The following is a 12,696-nucleotide window of genomic DNA, read 5'->3' as shown; positions in this document are numbered from 1 at the left end:
GTGGTCGTTTACATGCTTAGTGCATATCGCCACCTAATTGATGGTTGTGTAATCATTTTTTTTTTTCTGTTTAATCTTTAATCCTTGAGAATATGAATTATATTGTTTGTTTGATGCTAATTATACATTAAGTCATATCAGATATGTATTTTGATTTAGAATTTAGACATATATAGATATATGTCTATATATGACATGACGATCCATGTGTGAGATGACAATATGTGAAAATGATGACCCATGTGTGAGATGATAATATGAAATGTAATAAATAAATATATACTGTATAATAAATTAAACATTACCTTGTCATAGTGTTTTATAGGCTATATTACATATTGTAAAATTATATAATGTCATGCGCTATCTGTCACGCCCACTGAAGGCTCGTCAGTAGATCACACGTGCGCTGATAGAGCTGAAGTGAACTAACCCTGGAACATAACCTGCTCCAGAGCAGGTTATCTTCAGAGAGCAAGTTACTATGGCTACTTACATACCCTGAAAGTAACCTCTGATTTTGGAACCGAAAGCTAAGGTTATCCGCTCGCTTATCTTCAAACATACCCGGGTATGTCACATAACGTACTCGGTTACTAACATAACCTCGGTTCCCTGAGATACGGTTCCCGCTAGACGCTGCGGGAAACTCCTCTTCTCCGATTTACTGAAGCCTTTTTTTTTATCACAGCAGTGCATCTGCACTGCCATTGTTTCAGAAATGAACCAATGATGGCGCAGCGGAGCTGCACGAGCCTATGGCGAAGCAGCGCGCCCGAGCCCACCAAAATGGTTGGGGCATCTGGCTATATAAGCAGGTGCTCGGCATAGGATCACTGATTCATATGGACTGAAGCGACGACAGAGTCGTGCAGCATCATAGCAAGGTTAGCTACGCAGTACTCGTTCTGAAGCAGGCCATAGCCAGAGACCCGGATTCTTTTCGGGGTCAAGAAGAGGCAAAGAAATGGGCTAACTCATAGAGGTCGAACCCGGCCTTACATAATCGTTCTTAGAGCTTCGCACAGCCTCGGAGCTAGATAGGGCCGAGAGCGTGCCGGAAGCTAAGCCCAGACGTGGGAACTTCAGCGGGTTCGAAACATAGTCAAACCCAGCAAGGATTAAATCCAGCCTGAGGGTGTGGATATGGTTCCTGGAGCGTTTGAGCTCAGAGAGACAGTTAAGCAGAAAGGACCTGAGCCTGCAAAGCAGGGACGTCTAGGTTGTAGAACCTGACAAAGGTGGACGGCGAGGACCAGCCGGCCGCCGCACAAATTTCTGCAATGGACACACCACTGGACCATGCCCAGGATGAGGCCATGCCTCTCGTGGAATGTGCTCTGACCCCGATGGGGCATTGAAGGCCCGAGAGGCCATAAGTGTAGGGCCCACAACTTGGGTTGGGGGTGCCATATTGTCATGTTCGCCTGAGAGAGGAGGTCCCGTCTCAGGGGAATGGGCCATGGAGCTGCCGTGAGCAGCTGAGACATCTCTGAGAACCATAGTTGGTTTCTCCAGAGCGGGGCCACTAGAAGAACCTTGTGCCTTTGTTCCCTGATTCGTCTGATAACCTGAGGGATCAGGGTGATCGGGGGAAAATCGTTAAGGAGAAGGCTGAGCCAATCGTGGGCCAGCGCATCTCTTTCCTTCGAAAAATAGATTGGGCAGTGAGAGTTGTCTTCTGAGACGCATCTAAATAGTTGTAAACGGTTACTTGCATTGGCTTCGATTGCTGAACAAGATTCCTGATGCGGTAGACAACGGTTCTTGAGTTCTCTTAGAAGTGAGCTGGAAGTTTTCTTTGTCTTCTTCTGAAGAAAGGAAAGTCCACAGCGGATCGAAGTTACTTGAAGATAAAAACGGCCGGAAAATCAAACTCAAGAGGGAACCATTTGGCAATTTAGCACCCATATAAATGTATAATCTGTGGCCAGGACTGTAATTTATATGCAAATTTCAAAGGCTAAAAGGGGTCTCTTAAGCCATAAACCCCAAAGACCATCCATGATTTTACGCAGACGCTACACCCCACTGGCAGATAATTTTATTGTTTTAAGTAAAATGCACTTTAGATTCCAAAATACTCACTAAGAAAAGCATTTTTGCAGCGTGAATGAATGAAGTATTTAAGCATTGCTTACGCTTTAAAAAGGAGGAGGAGACCTAAAGAAACTCTGGGTTTACCGAGTTCACAGAGTAATGCCGAGTTCACACTGCACGATTTTAGCCCGATTTTTCACTCGCCGACAGGTTTTGCGAAATCGCCGACAAATGCCGACATCGGAGGCAAATCGGTGCTCGTTCACGCGAGTGACAATCACGCAGTGTGAAGCAGTGTGAACTCGGCATAAATTGCATGGTACTGACTCTGAGTATAAGTTACCTCTCTTTCAGAAAAGGGCTTGACTTTCTCTGCTTTCTCAGGTTTGACAAACTTTCCATTCTGAAACGGAAAACCCAGAGTTTCTCTCATTTCAGGGTTAACGTACTCAGAGTTTTCACTTATGCCAAGTTCACACTACACGATTTTCAAATTCGTCGGATCGCTGTTGTTTTCACACTGCGTGACTATCTGGGGTAGCATTCAGTTGTTGCTGTGTTCACACTGCACGATGGATCAGCGACAGGGGGCAAATCGGGCTAAAATCGTGCAGTGTGAACTCGGCATTACAGGGACAGGAACAGAGCAAAGGAAGTGAACAGGGAAACAATGGGGAACAGAAAACATTACAACAAAAGTCCTTCAATATGACAGAGGAACACAAGACTGGGATTGTGACAAAAAGGCTTCGTAGAGAGCTAAGAGACAACGTTATCGGGAAACGCAGCCCAGATCTTTATTGAATAATCTTAATTACATATGTTTCAAAGCTCAGACATAGTCTGACCAGTACAAATACAAGTGTTATTATACCACAAGCCATAGCAATGGAAAATCACTGCTTCACAACAACGTCACGTGATGTTGAAAACCTTGAATTTCCATAAACATTTGCTCTTATCTTATTCATGGAAACAAATAGCCCTTGAACCCACACAATCATAAGACTAAATAACAATGGAAAAATAACGTAAAAATTAATATAAAAAATTATATAATTAAATGGAATCATAAAATGTCTTATTATAAAAGGGCATGTTAGACATTGCAAGAAAGTCTCTGTAGTATTTATAGAGTCAAATGGAACCTATTAGTCCGACTGTAAAACAGTGTATGAAATTTTAAATAATGAGTTGAGTATTTGTTGCCAACAGTAAAATCTTACTTCAGTTAAAACACAAGCAAAGATCTGAAAAGAAATTTCTGTTGAAACAAGATCATTTTGTGCATTTAAATTTCATAATTATGTTGTGCACCCAAAGGAAAATTAATTATAAACCTAAATCTATAACATGAGGTGAGACAAAACTAGACACAATGATGTATCTTGGTTTAATATACAGACCAATCAAATATCAGCCTGTACAGTAATCATTTAGTACTAAACATTATTTTAGTACTACATAATCTATTTCAGGTTCAAATATGAGATAGTTTATTTCAGTAAATTTGAGATGGCAAGTAAAGGTAAAGGACCAAACCAGCAAACACTATCAGTCCCACAACATCACACACAATAATGAGCACAGTCATGTAAGATGAACCATAGGAGAGTTGGAATCATCTCTCATTTTCTGGAAAGTAAAAAAAGAAGAACCGTAATAATCAGTTTATTCATAGTAAGCTACTTAATAAATAATCAGAAAATGCAGCTTGCAGTGTCTAAACCAAGAACAGAGATTTGAGTTGTGAGACTAGTTATTGATGTTGAAACATATTTACCTTCACAGAGCTGTGTGATGTTTATTCTGTCTTCTTTCCAGCTGACAGGGTTGCTGGTTACAGATGATGGATTCCTCACTGCAGAACAGGATGAGAGTGTTGATCTGTGATGTCACTTCCTCTGGAGAGCAGCTGTTGTTCTGATAGCTAGAGTCAGTCATGAGCTCATGAGCTCTGCATGTGAAGTTCACAGTACAGGAGTCACTGCTGGACCCGTTTGAGTTCACTGTCAGCACAGGAGCCTCCACAGCATCTGAAACACACATTTACTCCAAGATCACGATCACATTCACAGCAGTGATGCAGTAGACATTCACATCTAAACACAACACACATTATAAACATACAGGAATATTATATGAGCATTTTTTTTCTTTTCAGTTTTTGCAAAAGCAGATAAAATCCAGGAACAGAAACACATTAAATCAGACAAAGAAATGAGACTCACCTATAAAAGATACTCTGTATGTAACAATATTGTTGTCTGATTCTCCAGCTGCTATTGCTGTGTAGAGTCCACTGTCTGTCTTCTGCATGTTCTTCAGTGCCAGAGAGAAGGTTTTATCATTGAAATCCACTCTGTCCTTGTAGAAAGAGTGAAATATTACTCTTTTAGTTTCACTTGCATATCTAACTATACTCTCTGATTTATCATTACTCCAGGATAAAAGATCAAACTCTGGTAGTTCTTGTGTCTGTATATCCAGTTGAACAGAATCTCCCGTCTGAACAAACACAGAGATCTCAGCACTGAACCCTGAGGAGAGAGAAACACACAGTTAAGAATATTTTACACCTCCATCTCACTTTAGTTCATGTTAAATAGACATGTTGAATAAGATGTTGAATATGAACTACAGCAGACTAAATGTTATGGCTTTTTTTTTTTTTACAAAAATAATTATAAATAAAAAACTAGAAAACCCAGGTGAAAAAGAAGTACTCTTAAATGTATTAAAAATGTACTTGAAATTCATTCAGTATATTTATAGTACAATTGTACTCCTAACATACTTACTTGAAGTGCATTAAAAATTTATTGAATTGCACTTTAATATATTTTAAAAAGTATACTATAAGTAGTATGCTTAGTTAAGCTTTATGCTAAAATACAAGTATACTTTTTGTGACATTTTAGTGTATTTACAGAAAACATACTTATTTTACTTTTACTTAAAGTATATGTCGTTTACTTTGTATAAGAACGTAGTAAAATGATACAGCTTTTAGTGGGTTTAAAGGGATCATATGATGCGATTTCAAGTTTTCCTTTCTCTTTGGAGTGTTACAAGCTGTTCGTGAATAGATAAGATCCCTAAAGTTGCAAAGACTAAAGTCTCAAACCCAAAGAGATATTCTTTATAAAAGTTAAGACTCGTCCACCCCCTCCTAAAACGCCTCGTTTAAACACGCCCCCACATATCTACGTCACTGTGTGGGAAGATTTGAATAACACCGCCCAAATGTCCACGCAAAGAAAAGAAGGGTTTGATTCTCGCTGTAGTATTATTGCCGCCGCCATGTCATGGAGACGCTGAGTGTTTCGTTGTGAAAGCGAAACTGCTTTGTTTGGTCTTCCAAAAGAGGACACAACTAGAAATCAGTGGTTAAGTTATATTTACAACATTGCTCCAGAACAGTTCAAACCAAATATTCAGATGTGTGCAACGCATTTTACGGAGGATGAGGACTGTTTCCTGGGAGAGTAGCCTACAATGCTGGCTGTTCTGACAATCTGACAAATAATCACAGCCTGTAATTACGTTTTCATATTTAAAGGATTTGCCACTGATGATTGAAACGCGAGTTTTGAGCAGAGTAGAGTAGCGCTTGTTGTTGTTTGTCGTGGTTGCAGACCATGCAGACATGGTTTTGCAATTGTCGATGCAACGCAACGCGTAAAAAGACAGTATAAGTCATTATAATCAGTAATTATGTCCCCACTGGATGCAACAAATGCCTCCTTTATAATTGGTTTTACTGGTTTTGTCTCATTGCGCTGGGACACAGGGCATCACAGTATGGTAAGGGGCGTAACATTTCCGTCACCCGCTTGAGTTATTCGGCCAATCACAACGCACTGGATAGCTGGCCAATCACAGCACACCTCGCTTTTTCAGACCGATGAGCTTTGTAAAAATCGATGCGTTTCAGAAAGGCGGGGCATAGAGGAGAAACAATAATGTACAGTATGTGGAAAATAATGTGTTTTTTTAACCTTAAACCGCATAAACACATTTCATTACACCAAATACACAAAATAATGTTCTTTTATAGCAACGTCATATGACCCCTTTTTAAAGTATATGTATCTTATTTATAACCATATGTAGACCTACTGCAATATATATTAAATATTTATGTATTGAACGTGCTTCAGCCTGCTTTTCAAAAGAAAGATATCTTGAAAAATATTAACATTTTAATATATTCTATAAAGTATATTAATTCACTCACACATAAATACATTATAGCTAGGTCTATAAAATATGCAAATGCATTCTTACATTATACCAACTTATAATGTATTATAATTGGTCATTTTCATTAAAAAATATATACTTTTTAACCACAAATGCTCGTCTTTTTTTTTTCATTTCAAATCTTTTTCATCATGAATATTATTCATTTGTCAAGATCATATATAAAATGGTTTCATGTCCATTCCAAAAACAAGATGATCAGAAAAATTGGCAAGTGTAAGATATACAAAGAATCTGATTCCAGTCTGGATGCATTCTCTTGAGCTCACAAATCATTTGCTCTGACAAGTGGAATGCTGCATGGTTTCATCTGGAAAGGAAATTAGACAGCAAAAATTGTTTTTCTGTATGTAGTTCTGGTTTGGCCGCACCTAAAAAGTGAAATGGTGCAGTTTAGCTGAATCCACAAATGCTCGTCTTGCACTAGCTCGACTTCACGCATTACATAGTCACGTTGGAAAGGTAGGCGGAAGTACCAACCCAGTGTTTACAAAGCGAACTTGCAAAGAAAGTCAAACGGCCTTTACAAAAAAAAGGTAAAACAACGATGTCGGACGATTTTGAAGTTGGAGGAGATGAAAATGAGATGGAGTTTTTCACCCTACCCTACCTTTTTGAACCAGAGTACACAGACGAAGAGCAAACCACGCGTGACCTTTCCAACGTGATTACATCATGCGTGATGCGCATCGCAGAGCTAGTGCAAGATGAGCATTTGTGGTAAAAAAAAAAAATATATATATATATATATATAAATATCTTTTTTTATTTTTTTATTTTTTTTTTGAGAAAATGACAGATTGTTTGGCTAGATAAGACCCTTATTCCTCGGCTGGGATCGTGTAGAGTCCTTTGAAGCTGCACTGAAACTGCAAACTGAAACTGGACCTTCAACCCGCTGGCCACCACTGAAGTCCATTATATGGAGAAAAATCCTGCAATATTTTGCTCAAAAACCTTGCGACTGAAGACAGAAAGACATGAACATCTTGGATGACATGGGGGTGATTAAATTATCAGGAACTTTTTATTCTGAAAGTGAACTAATCCTTTAAGGAATTCCTGTGTTTGCGTACCAGCAAATCTGTCCGTGTCCGGCGCTGTATGACTTGCATAAATGATGACAAAGGAAAACGAGCATGGCTTGCAGCACTTCTATTAAAAATACTTGGGGTGTAAGAAAATATCGATACATGTGAATATCACGATATTTTGTTTGCCGATACTGTATCGATTCTCAAAAACGCAATATCGATATATAAAATCATACAAGATTCAAGGCAGTTGTTGCGTTTTATGAAGGATGAAAGAATTGTTCCAGCTCCCGCCTCGGTGTACAAAGCTGAAGTGTGGCGTCATTTCGGCTTTTGTTACAGACATGGCACAAAAGAGATTGACAAAAGTCATGCGGTGTGTAAAATGTGCAATGCCAGCGTCAAATGTTCGAAGAACCCACACGTTTCGGCTCCACGGCAACCAGAGCTGACTGCGGCCACTCTAGTCAATGTGTTCATAGCAGCCGCGCCGCGGCACGTTCCATAAGCGGCTCTCCGTGCTGCTTCGCTAAAGATAGGCGCTTAGGCTATTTTTGACAGACTACGCGTCCGAGCCACACATAATTAGATAATTGAGGATGTGTTTTAAATGACTAATAACAGCTACAAATCTTTTATCCTTGACGTTCATAAGTAGACTTTGATATGATGTAAGTCATGAAGCGCACTTTTACTTTTGGAGTGCAAGCTTCCTGCAAGCACTTTATTTTTCATTGATATTAAGCAGATGTCATTCTTTTGTTCAGATCAAACTGTTATGACATGGTATGTTACAATTTTAAACTTAAACTGTGAACCTTTAAAGCAGGGTCTAAAAATATATATGGTCTGTTTATAACAGCTTGCATTTTATACATTTAATTTAACAAAGGAATCCTGCAAGCACTTTATTTTTCCCCCTTTACTCGTACTGCACAAAAAGTGGTTCAATGACGTTGAATGTTAAAGGGACTAATTAATGCAAATTCAGATCCCACTGTGTTCTGGTTAAATAACAGTTTTTTTTTTAAGGTTTGCATATGGTGAAGTGTTCTTAATGACAGCTTTTCTAAAATTATATCCTATTCCTAATATAAGAAATATTCCAATATATCGCCTTGCTTACAGTATCGCAACACATCGTATCGCAACCCATGTATCGTGATATATCGTATCGCCAGATTCTTGCAGATACACAGCCCTATAAAATACTGGGTGTTAGTAAAATGATGTGGTAAAATAATGTGTGCTCATTTTGTGGACAAAATCCCGCGAACTTCGTCTCGATCGGGAGCTATATGTGCCCTCATCTGTTTTCAATGACCTCGCGTCGCTTCATGTCATCTAAAAACTATGACTGGTGAGTTACTGCAAAAAGACAGTACAACTTAAGTATTTCTTTTTACCTGGGAATGACAAAACATAGTATAACAAAATGTCAATTATTGTGTAAACATTTGATTTTTTTTTTTTACCTGTGTTAGAGATAAGGAGAAGAATGAAGGATGCAAGCATATCTACTTCCATCCTAGCAAAAATCAAGTCGGCTGATGTTGTATTCTTGAAACAGGAAGTTGAATATCTGTGCAGTGACACTCAAGTAAATGTCCCACCCCAAACAGCTCAGTTCAGTGTCCATTTAATAACAGTCAGAGGAGAAACACTGTTTCACTCTGACAAAGATTTCTCTCAGTTTCACTCTGACAAAGATTTCTGTCAGAGGAAAAGCTTCTTCTGCAGCCAGCAGTAATAAACCACATGTAATCTGAATTATGAAATCATTTGTAATTAGACTAAAACAGATCACAGTTACATCTGTGAAACTGACAGATGAATCCACTTACCAAACAGTAAGACTCTAGCTTTTGGTTTCTGATCAGGAGTTGCTCTGCATGAGATGTAGAACTATGGCAGATTGAAGGCTTTATACAAACCTCATTATAAAGCACTAGACATTAACAAAACATAGACGTTTAATTTGTTCAGATTTGAGTTCATTACCTGTTACTGATGATGAGGGGCAAAATGAAGGATGCAAGAAGATGGTCTATCGCTATTGTAACAAATATTAAATAAGTGAAAGTGGTGTTTATTGCTTCATCTTAACAAGTTACATTGAGAAAGTCTCTTTATAACAGTCAGATGAGGAAAAATCGCATAATAAAGAGCACAGATGGGATTCATTTTTTAGGGTTCACACCAATGTCTCTATGTTCATCTGGTTAGCGTGACATAGTTAGCCCCTGCTGGTAGATGATGTAACTACACTATCTGACTGAAAAAAAAAATCAGTTGAAGGCCATTCAAAAAAACTAGTGAACAAGGAAGTAAAGATGGCACTGAATTCTTCAGGTATCACAGAGCTCATAAGAGAACACGTTTATTGTAAAGTATTATAAAATATAACCTGTACTTATCCAGGGGAGAGTTTTTTTAATACTACATTTAAATTTTCTTGTTCAAGAAAATCCTGGCCAAGAAAGGAAAATTCAAATAGCATAAAAACACAATGTGCATGACTACATTACAAAAGCATTCTGCAGTAACTGACTGAAGACAGCCTGTAAATTTCCAACAAGAGTCATTAAGTCAGCTAGTTAGATTCAGAGTTGAAGCTCCATTTGTGAGTCCAGTTAATCATCAAAGTGTTTTTAACTCAGTTCAGTCTGAGCTTCAGCAGTCATGAGCAGATGAAGGTACTACTGTCCTACTGTACAGTAGGTAACAGTGGTCCATGTATCTCCTGTCATCTTGTGGGTCAGAGTCTGAAAATAAATAAAACAAACCATCACAGAATGTCACGTGAAACACAGTTAATATTCAGTACTGAGTTTGACCTGACATTTATTATCTGACGTCTGCAGGAATGGAGATGAACAGTCATTTGAATCTCACCTCAACATCATCGTAGTCTGTATCTTTAGCCTGTTTGACACCTGAGAGGTCAGAATGTAGGTTTACTGCTCAGATTACAGGTTGTGTGGAAACATGTTTGTTTGCATTTGATTTCTGTCAGATTTAAGACTCAAAAAGGTGAGTTTTTTTCATGTAACACAGATTTAAAAAAAAAAAATCTTTCGAAACAATTGCAAGGAGTCTTTATGTTGTGCTCAGAAGGACAATGAGATAAAACTAGACAAATTATGTATCTGGGTTTAATATCCCATTGACCAATCACATTTTAGGCTGTGTTACGTTACCGTGTGTGTTGTTTTTCAATATAAACCTTGTAGCTAATTTTACCCCACATTCATTTTCATATTCCAACATACTAAAGTACTAAAGAAAGTACTAAAGAAACCGTTTCAGGTAGAAATATGAGATCAGTTTTTCAGTATTTATAAGATGGTCATACCTTTTTTATTTTTGCAGTAACAGTAAAGAACCAAACCAGCAAATACTATCACTCCCACAACAACAAACACAATAATCAGCCCAGTCATGTAAGATGAACCGTAGGAGTTTGTCGTCATTTGTGTTATTTCATTCTCTGGAAAGTAAAATATGAAGAACTGCAATAATCAGTCTATTCATATTTAAGTTTAGTCATAACAATTATCGTTGTAAAAAATCATTAGAGAAAATGCAGCTTGCAGTGTGTAAACTAAGAACAGAGATTTGAGTTGTGAGATAAAGACTAGTTATTGATGCTGAAGAAGATATTAACCTTCACAGAGCTGTGTGATGTTTATTCTGTCTTCTTTCCAGCTGACAGGGTTGCTATGGTTACAGATGATGCGTTCCACACTGCAGAACAGGATGAGAGTGTTGATCTGTGATGTCACTTCCTCTCGTGAGCAGCTGCCATATACAAAAGTGGAGCTGAGTGTGAAGTCATGACCTCTACATGTAAAACTGACAGTGCAGGAATCACTAGATCCGCTTGAGTTCACAGTCAGGACAGGAGCCTCCACAGTGTCTGAAACACACATTTAAACCAAAATCAGAAACACATTCAGTTTCACAGCCCAGTGATTTAAAAAAAAGTATAAACATTTCTTTTGTTAAATAAAGACAACAGAGATGCTGTCTACTGTACATTAAAATCTAAACACAATGCAAAGTATAAACATGATCCAAAAATATTTCTTTAACCATGTTATTTATCTGCATTCTCTATGTGAAAGGTTAAAATCGCCAAAAAAAGTGCCACAAGCTGGTTTAAATATAAAAGTGAAAAATGTAACATAAATTAATGAATTGTCTTTTATGCATGAACACATGAAATCACACAAAGAAATGAGACTCACCTATAACAGATACTCTGTATGTAACAATATTGTTGTCTGATTCTGCAGCTGCTACTGCTGTGTAGAGTCCACTGTCTGTCTTCTGCATGTTCTTCAGTGTCAGAGAGAAGGTTTTATCATTGAAATCCATTCTGTCCTTGTAGGAAGAGTAACGTTTTTCTTTTTTAGATTCACTTGTATATTTAACTATACTCTCTGATTTATCATTTTTCCAGGATAAATCGTCAAACTCTGGTAGTTCTTGTTGTCTGTATATCCAGCTGAACAGAATCTCCCGTCTGAACAAACACAGAGATCTCAGCACTGAACCCTGAGGAGAGAGAAACACACAGTTCAGAACATTTTACACATCCATCTCACCCCTTGTCATTATCTCACATTCCTGTATTTGGTGACAAAAATCATAAGTATCATTATTTTAGCAATGCGTTAGGGCTGTACTCACAGTAAAATAAATGTCCTTCGTCAAAGACATTGCATACATACATGTCACATATTGGTTTATCATTTTTATAGTTTTGTTAAGAGTGTCAAAGTGAAGCTCTACATTCATGTATCAAATTTCATCAAATGACTGATTCCATTCTGGAGTTAAAGCGATTTTAGTCCAACAGACAACAACCTACATTTTTATTGTCCACTGACAGCCATTCTGAAAAAAAAGTTCAACGTGTGTTTGCTGATTTTTGGCACTATATGACACTCCAGACTACATGAAGAATAAACAGCACATGTATATGCACTATTGTAGATTGCATTACGAGGGGTGAGGACCAGAAGGGCGTAAGTGACATTTCACCAACTTTACAGGAGGGCCAAAACTCAAATTTACCATAGTTTACCCAGCCAAAATGAATTTGAAATGCATATATTTCATGCTAAGTATACTACAAATACATTTGCATAGTACTAAACTGGTATACTTAAAGTCTGCTAAATTGGAACAACTAATTTTGTACTTAATGCACTTTAATTGTAAGAAAATATTGCTGAGGTCCAACTTAAGATATACTGAACTATATTTGATTGTGTTGAAAGTGGAACTATTGCAAGTATATTTTAGGTACACTTTAAATATCTTGCATTTAAATATTATTCAAAGATCA

The 12,696-nt window shown here is 37.7% G+C and overlaps 2 pseudogenes; both read right to left on the bottom strand.

Moving 5' to 3' along the window:
• Positions 1-1,180: 1,180 nt before the first annotated feature.
• Positions 1,181-8,867, bottom strand: LOC107757786 (SLAM family member 7-like; annotated as a pseudogene).
• A 796-nt stretch (positions 8,868-9,663) lies between these two features.
• LOC107757812 (CD48 antigen-like) overlaps positions 9,664-12,696 on the bottom strand; it is an 8,108-nt pseudogene continuing 5,075 nt past the window's right edge.

This window comes from Sinocyclocheilus rhinocerous, unplaced genomic scaffold, assembly GCF_001515625.1.
Source record: "Sinocyclocheilus rhinocerous isolate Xijiao unplaced genomic scaffold, SAMN03320098_v1.1 scaffold112, whole genome shotgun sequence".
Taxonomy (NCBI): domain Eukaryota; kingdom Metazoa; phylum Chordata; class Actinopteri; order Cypriniformes; family Cyprinidae; genus Sinocyclocheilus; species Sinocyclocheilus rhinocerous.
This window is presented reverse-complemented; position numbering and strand designations above follow the sequence as displayed.